We start from the raw sequence: 8,951 nt of genomic DNA on the forward strand, positions 1-8,951 counted from the left end.
GCCTTGCAGTACTTACTCATTCAACACATATTTTTAAATGTTTACTCTTATAAAGTTACATGGAAATGAGAAATAGAAAATTTAGAAGTGATAAATATATATTCATACACTTCTATTAAAATGTTTTTTATAATTAATTTAAAATCTATTTATGTGTATGTTCCAAAGAGTAAATTTCATCTGTTTAAGTGAATATTTACTTTGAGTTTCAGGTAGAGGAATCCTGGTATCAAATCAATTCTGAAACTATGGCCAATGGCTACAAAGTAACTGCTGCTGAAAAGTAAGGAAAAATGTTACATTGAATTTAGAATCCTTGCTATGCAAAGTTCTCTTTCCTCTCTCCTCCCCTCTTTCTTCCTTTTCTTCCCTTCTCTCTCTCTCCTACCCACCCCCCTTTTTTTCTTGCCTCTCATTTGTGGAAAAAAGTTTATTTTTAAAGAAATTACCCACAGTGAACTACCTTCAGTCTGATAAAAGCTCCCCCCTCCGTGTTTTTATTTTTATTTTTATTTTTTTAATTTTTTATTTATTTTTTTAAAGATTTTATTTATTTATTTGACAGATAGAGATCACAAGGAGGCAGAAAGGCAGGCAGAGAGAGAGAGAAAGAGAGAGAGAGAGAGAGGAGGAAACAGACTCCCTGCTGAGCAGAGAGCCCAATGTAGGGCTTGATTCCAGAACCCTGGGATTATGACCTGAGCTGAAGGCAGAGACTTTAACCCACTGAGCCACTCAGGTGGCCCTATTTTTATTTTTATTTTTAAAGAGACTGTCTATTCTTGCTAAATTGTATCTCTTGGAATGAATCTGAGATAATTATTACACATCACTCCTACCTTCTGTTTTATTTTTATTTTCCACCTACAAGCACCTCTGTGAATTCCTTTCACATGTATAAGGCTATTCTTAGAGCTCTTCCATATCGCAGCGCTAACACCAACTTACCGGGCAGATGCTCTGCTCTTGGAGTCTAAGGATTGTGTAGTTTTAAGAGCCCTGGAGCCAAGGAGCCTTAAGTTCAAATGAATCGTGTTATCTAATGACTTTGGCAAATTATTTAACCTCAAAGGCCTTGATTTCTTCATCTATAAAGACGGACTAATATTAGTACCTACTACCTGAGGTTTAATTAAGATAATACACATCCGGTGCTTAGTTCAGGAATGGCACGTAGTTAACATTTAATATATATTATTATTCCTTCTGAGTCTCAGTGTTCTCAGCATTCAGCATATTAGATTATGTATAAATTAACTCTTTTCTGTATGGTTGACTTTTGTGCTAACAAAATTTCTGTAAACAATTGGCTGCTTAAAAAAATCTTTTAGTGTGAGGAGATCATAAATGTACGTGTACTGTATACATAGATGTCAAAAGAAAATGCAGTTTATGTTCTCTCTTATATAATCTTTTTTGTAAGTACCTAATGTACGCTGAGTAGGAAAATAGGACAATTTATTCTAATCCAATAATTTCCGTTTAATCCAATACATTTAAGTCTTTAGACAACCTGGTTTTGTTTGTTTGTTTGTTTTGTCTAAATTTTGGTATTTTGGATTCCTTCTTTTCAACCTGCTTTTCTCCCACATGGTGTCTGGGGGGATTGGAGAGGGGTATGCTGTGGTGAAGGGAAGGAGATAGCCTCAAAGATTTATTTTCAAGGCTGTGGACTGTCTTCCAGTCCCTGTGGAAACACTTCTTGTTTACCTATGACTTCTCTTCCCTGTTATCCTTAGAGGGCTGAGGTTGTTATCTACTCTACAAATCAGGGTGAGGGCTAAGTGGCCTTTTGGTTATTGGCCACAAGCTCTCAGTGACATCCATTCAGTCCCTGAGCACTGTCATCACCACCCTTATTCCTCAGGGTCCCAAAGGAGCTGAATTTGTGCACCACTTTGGGGTCAGGTGGGAATATCCATTTTAGGACCACTCAACTGAGAACCTTCTACTGCCTAATCTCACTGTGCCAACAACTCTTACTCTTACTACCACTCCTTCCCTCATGCGAAGAAAGATGAAGTCTTCATGATTCAGGCATTCTCCGAAATCAAATATGCTTCTCCTGTCCAGAGCTTTGCTTCAGGAGAGCAGGACCCACGTGTCTCATCTACTGGATTTCCAACCTTCTTTATCTCATACCCTGAGTTTTGTCTTCAGGGATACCAGCCCTGACTCTTCATATTCTTAAAGTGGTGTTTTATGATTTAGCCTTCTCTCTTTCTCCTGACAGTCTGCCTTTCAAGCCCACTCTCTCCCTTTAAGAGGTCAAGAAAGTAGCTCCGAGATTCGAGATTCGGTGCTGGTAAAAGGTGTCTTTGAGGCTATTTCCTCTCCCTACAGCAATAACTCAGGGCTCAAATTGCTGAAGAAAAGCTGAAAGGGCTTCAAGGGGAAATTAAGAAGGTTGTTTTAATATTTACAAAATAATGTCCACTGTTAGGTTAATTTGCCAATGTTTGTTTAACTACAAAACCCATACTTTCCTCCCTGAACCTATTTGGCAATGGGTGAGCTTGTGGTCTTTCAGGGCAAGAGAGAAGAATATCAGAAATCAGATGATTAAAGAGATTAGAAGCAGCTGGAATTTAGACACAAAGAGTGAGACTGAGATTCTCTGAGAGCAGTTGTGCCAAGAGTTACTGCTATAAAACTGGTATTCCCGAACATTTTCTGATGTTGTCTCAAGATTTAAATATCTCCATTTTAAATGATTATTAATAAAAGGACTACTGGCAATCCAACACATATAGATCTCTCCCAAAATAATTAGGATATGATTTAGAATATTGCCAGGTAGAATTTCTTTAAAATTTCAAGATTTTCTTTGAGACCACTTTAAAAGAACTAGGCTGCGGGAGTCAGTATGTCTGGAGTTGAGCCCTAGACCACACTCAAAGGGCACATGAGAACTTCAGTTTTCTGATCTATAAAATGGATATTGTAACAGTCAACATTTATTAAGTGTTTTCGTATGCCAGACACTCTTCTAAGCACAGACACATTAATTTGTGTAATCTGTGAATAAGCTCAGGACATATTGTTACAATATTTGTTTGCAGATGACAAAACTGGGTCTCTCAGAGATTAAATTACTTGTGCCCGGTCATATATAGTTAGTTAGCGGTGAAGGTGGAGTTAGAGTCTGGGCGCAGTGTGACTCGAGATCTGAATGATAATGGCTAACACACTTGGACATACTCTATGCCAGGCACTGATCTAAAAATTCCGTATCCCCTAAAATAGGAACTACTTTTATCCCATTTTACAGATTAGAAAACTGAGCACAGAGAGATTAAGCATCTTGATCAAGCGGACATGCTCAGTAAATATAGAGCGAGGTCCACCTGGTCTGGCTTCAGTCTGTGCTCTCAATCTCTGTGCTCTACTGTCTCAAAGGGTTTTCATGGGCAATCACTAAGAAGATCCATCCAACACTTAGCCCTGCACCTGGCACAGAGGAAATGTTCCATGAAATGAAGTAATTATTATCAACCAGGAAATCCTATAAATTGGCAAATGTGATTGAGGTCATTGAATCATGGAGTGTTCTGTGCAGGGAGATCTTTTGTTATATGTGCTTTTCTGGTGACTTTTCTCATGATTTGGTTTTGTGTCATTTCCTTCATTCATTCATGAATTTGTTCAGTCAGTCAGTCTTGTCTCACACGTTACTTTTACTTTTAGTATGCTAACGCTGTGCCAAGTGATGGTGTATGATGTCTAGATACTTCTTTGGAAAAAGACTCATAGATTCACTGTACTGAAATTCAAGAAGCACTAAACAGCTTTAAAAACAAATTCTGTATTAGTAGTTGAAATTCTCTCACTAGCTAATTTCAGTTGTAGGGAAGGGACTTGTTCTGGGATTTGGTGACGCCGAGGAGAGATATCATTTGCCTTTTTCAGGCTGTTTTTGCACTGATCTTGCAACATCTCCCCACTCCTAACTGAGATGTTTTATCTCTTACTCTGAAAACTGTGTGCCAAAACCTTAATGTCCAGCTCACTGTTATTTCCTTAGATGTTTGATTTTATTTTTGATTTCTGATTTTCCTGGCATGTGAAAATTTATTTTTGTCATGTGTTCACCATCCAAACTTATGCTTTTGGTCCTTCCTTCTTGCCTTTGTATAAGGCCAAAAGAGAGACACTGGCTATTTTGACAACCTTAACATGAACTCCAGGAAGGTCACTGACAGCATGACCTTTGTGACCAAATCCAGGGGCCAGTACCTCATTATTGTCTTTGATAAAATTCAAACAACCATCGTCGGATATGAATGCTGTGATTTTTCAATTTTTTCTTATTGTTTTGCCATTCTTGATCAGCTGGACCCCGACATATTTCCTATAGCAGAATTTGGCTGTTTGGCTTCAACCCATACTTTTTCCAGCATGATTTCCTTTGTATGGGAAGTTCCTTCGAAAAGGCTTGGTCTTTGGGGCTGGACCCAAATGGGCTTTCTTGGACAATTTATCATGCCACTTCTGATCTCATCTGTGGCTACGGAGTTTCCTGGCAGTAGGAAGACTGTGACACTTGCCCGTCCCTCCCTGGCGCCACTGGCCAGAGCAAAAGAGAGAAACAGCACAGGAAGGAGCCACCTATCATTTCCTTAAATATTTTTAAAACACGGCTTCTGTTCTAAATGCCATTTTGCTTCTGCTGAGGGGTTAAGAGAGAGTTTGTGGAACCTAAAAAGCACAGGTTTTGGAATCAGAGCACAAGTTCTAAGCCAGTTCTCTTGGCTCTTTGACCACTAGTAAATGGTTTAACTGTGTTAAACCTCCGTTCCTGTATTTGAATGGAGACAGCAATTTCTGCCCTGAAGGACCCTGCTGGTGGAGGTGGGCAGCGAAAGGCAGAGCCTCCAACCAGAGCTTGCTCTCTAACGCACCTGGCTTGCGCTATGTATTTCTATCACACTATTTTTATCTTCATAATTTTAAGAAATTGTAATTTCATCTCTTTTGACTTGAAGTCATAAACAGGAGGTCATTACTTTTCCAAATCCGTTTTCTTCTGTATGAGTGAATCTTGTTCTTTCTTCTTCTTGTTTTTCAAGTGTTGGTAGTGGCAGAAACACCTATTTCTGGTGCAGTGTTAGGCTGTTAAGGGAGAATTGCTCCTTATCACTGTGGGTACCAGGGCAATAGATTTGACAGAGTGACGAGGGGAAAAGGAGACCTAAGAGGAAATTTAACACAATGAAAAGGGTGAGGGCAAGAATAACGAAACAGTGGGGATGCCTGGGTGGTTCAGTTGGTTAAGCAGCTGCCTTTAGCTCAGGTCATGATCTCAGCGTCCTGGGATCAAGTCCCACATCGGGCTCCTTGCTCCGCAGGGAGCCTGCTTCTCCCTCTGACTCTGCCTGCCACTCTGCCTGTGTTCACTCTCGCTCGCTCTCTCTCTCTAAATAAATAAAATCTTTAAAAAAAAAAAAAGAATAACGAAACAGATTTCAAAACTGTTGTGAATATAAGAGCAAACAGAATCAGAACAATGAGAACTGCCTTGACTTTTGCAAGCCAACATTTGAAATGATAGAACGATTGAATCTTAGAGTTTGAGAGGATCTGATAAGCCCAAGGGAGTCTGGCACCCACTGTAAGAATCCCATCCACAGCTTCTCTGCTGTGGGCCCCCCAGCCTGTCTTGTTGGAGACAAAGGGCTCCTCTCTTCCTGAAACATTCTTTTTTTTTTTTTTCTTTTTAAATTAACATATAATGTATCACTTGTTTCAGGGGCACAGGTCTGTGAATTGTCAGTCTTACACAACTCACAGCACTCACCACAGCACATACCGTCCCCAGTGTCCATCACCCAGTCACCCCATCCCTCATATCCCCCTCTGCTCCAGCAACCCTCAGTTTGTTTCCTGAGTTTGTGAAATGTTCTAAGGCAGTTCCCAGGGCTACAAGGTGTTCTATTGGTCTGAAGGAGATGTCCTTTCACAAAATCTACCATTCTCAGAATGATCACATAATTGTTCTTACTTCTTATGTGAAAATCCTTCAAATATTCAGAGACAGCCCTTCCTTCAAACTAAACAACGTTTCTCTTAATTGATCTCTATGGCTTGTTAATGTTTCCCTCAGAATGCAGAGCCCAGAACGGACCTGATTAACAAGTATTTTTTCATGCAGATTGTTGTCACACCAGATCTACTGGCATGAGGATTTTTTTTTAATCTAAAAGAAGATTTTATGAATACCTGAATCAGAATTTGAATTGAGACCCAAACGATTTCAAAGATAGGCTATTCCCAGCACTATATTATTCCACTATAACCTAAATTCTGGGCGCAAGAAATTGATTTTTTCCAAATACCCAATGTTCCTCACCATAATTCTCCATACATGGTCATTTCTGCCTATAAAGTTTCACACATTTTTGTCCTGGTAAATATTAACTCAATCGTCTCTACGCAGGACTCTACCTTTTGCTCTCCAGGTTCCCTGACGCCAGACAGGTGTTCGTACTTTCTGAGCCCGTAGACCTCGCACACATCTAGAGAGAAAAGGTGGCCACAAGGGTCCAGGTTATGGTCATTTTTAAGTCTGCTTGATTTTACTTAAAATAACTTAAACCTGCAGAGGACTGACCATGTCAGTTATGCTTTTGAAACAAAGATATTTGAGCCAAATATTCTTGCAGGATTTATTCATTTTAAATGGAGCTGGAGGAGCACCTGGGTGGCTCAGTTGGTTAAATGTCTGCCTTTTGCTCAGGTAATGATCCCAGGACCCTGGGATCGAGCCCCGCATCATGTTCCCTGCTCTGCAGAGAGCCTGTTTCTCCCTCTCCCTTCTGCTCCCCCTGTTTGTGTGCTCACGCTCTCTCTCTGTCAAATAGATAAATAAGACATTTGAAAAATAAAGGAAAATGGAACTGGAAATATTTCAGGAGCAGATAGAGGTCTTTAAGTATTTTTTTTTTTTTTAAAATTTCAGAAATCCTACAAGTCTCCCCAAATATATCTGTTTTTCTAAAAGTTTTCAGTAGAATTAAAGTTTATTTTTTTAAATAATAGAAACAACATAGGTCACCTTTGGTGTTTGGCACTTCTGGACATTTTTAAGCAAGGAAACATTTTAGAAGTTTTTTCACTTTTTAAAAGATTAGGTAGCTTGCATTCTATCAAGACATATTTTATTATATATTTTCTCACTGTATATTAATCACAGAAATGAGTATTTTACTTAATAATATTTAGCAGACACATTTACCAAGGCTAACTAACATTTCTCCTGGGAACTTCCCTGAGGATGTTCTTGTTTCTGACTTTTGAGGACACTAAGACTGCATGATACCTAATGACCAAGAGGATTAATTTACATTATATTTAGAAACACAACCTCCTACATGTTCCTGCATTCAAATGGTAGCCAACAGTTTTAGCTTTTGCAAAAACAGCTTTATTTTCTTTACCTAACATGCAGAAACACTACCTAGGTATTCGGTTTTCTGGTTTGGTTATCATGATTATTTTTCAGCCACCATTTTAATTTGAACAATGCTACCGTGATTTCTGGGTTTTTTTTTCTCATTTATGATAATAACATGACTTGCCTTAACATGTTAATTAAACTCTATGCTTCTCACGATTTTTATTTTCTCAAGAATACAAACCAATGAAATCTGCGAAGTCCAAGGAAAAAGTCTTGATGTAGTTAAACATCAGAACATTCAGTATGTCTTCTCAGAGCATGTATTGAAGTAATGTGGCACAAGTCTTGTAAAAATAGACAAGTCGTAGCAATTCGCTCTTTAGCACACCATTTATCAGTCACAGGAGAGCATCCAGAGGTACTGTTGAAGTACTTGAATTTCCTGTGCTTATTCTTAAAGTTGCTTTGAAATTTGAAGAGGAACAGCCTTGCAGCTGCTGGCCAAAGTGTTAAGAGTAAGACATATGCTTAAACCAAAGAATGGTGTTAGATGCTTCCTGAGAGGGACACACAGGGCCTGGTAACTTCATAAATTGCTAATGACAACAAACCATGGAGATTGTTGAATGATGTTTAGACTCAGAAAATTAAAGAATCAGAGAATCATAGTGACTGAAAAGGACCTCTCTCTGCATTTATTAAGATCGTTTGGGATCATAACTCAAATGCCTTCCAGGTGGGCGGTATAAACTAGGCACACATCAGGTGGGGATGGGGGTCTGCTCTAACACACACACCCACGTATGGGGAGAGCAGTCCATTCAGGGACGGCGTGCTGCTCCTCTACGGGAATGCTGTCCTTGCTGCATATCGTGGGACTTCTCCCAAAAAGGCAGGAATCTGGATTTTCATGAGAAAGTTTCTGGGCCACTTTGCATAACTGCACCAATTGTGCAAGTACAGCGGACATACGCAGCAGCACATGCTATGCCTATTTGTCACCCAAACAAAAGATTGCACAAGAACTGAATCTGACCCACTGGTAGGCAGTCTGCCCTTCTGGCTCACACCGTTAGAAAGTTTTTTGTTATGATTGAAATGAGATCTGTTTTTTAGTAGCTTTGATTCCTTGGATCTTAAGGTCGTGTTGAACAAATGTAATTTTTACACCCCCCTACACCAGTGTTTCAAATATTTGAAGTTATTTATCCTATTTCTCTTCTTAAACTTAGGGACAGAAAAGCCAGTCAAAGAAATACATTGTTAGTCTGTTATGAATGAATAGTAATGAATGTCAGCTCAGTATTAGTGCTCACTTCTTCCCCATCCAAATGGTAACAGTTACTTTAATAATGCATTCTAGAATATTGCCTTAAATCAAAGTCAAGACAACTGGTCTATTGCTTGGAGACTGTCAATCTCTGGTCTACTCAGCGCAAAGTTCTAAAGGTCTGCCACCTGTGGGCTCCTTCCTGCCAAGTCCTTGAACCCATGAGAGCATGGCTGGCAGGATATTTGGTGAGTGGGATCCTAAAATAGTCTGTTGTGTTCCCAC

At 39.3% G+C, this 8,951-nt stretch overlaps 1 pseudogene; it reads right to left on the reverse strand.

Annotated features, from left to right (window-relative positions):
- Positions 1-4,090: 4,090 nt before the first annotated feature.
- LOC116582173 lies at positions 4,091-8,366 on the reverse strand (annotated as a pseudogene).
- Between the last annotated feature and the right edge of the window lie 585 nt (positions 8,367-8,951).

The sequence above is a fragment of the Mustela erminea genome, chromosome 2, assembly GCF_009829155.1.
Source record: "Mustela erminea isolate mMusErm1 chromosome 2, mMusErm1.Pri, whole genome shotgun sequence".
NCBI lineage: Eukaryota > Metazoa > Chordata > Mammalia > Carnivora > Mustelidae > Mustela > Mustela erminea.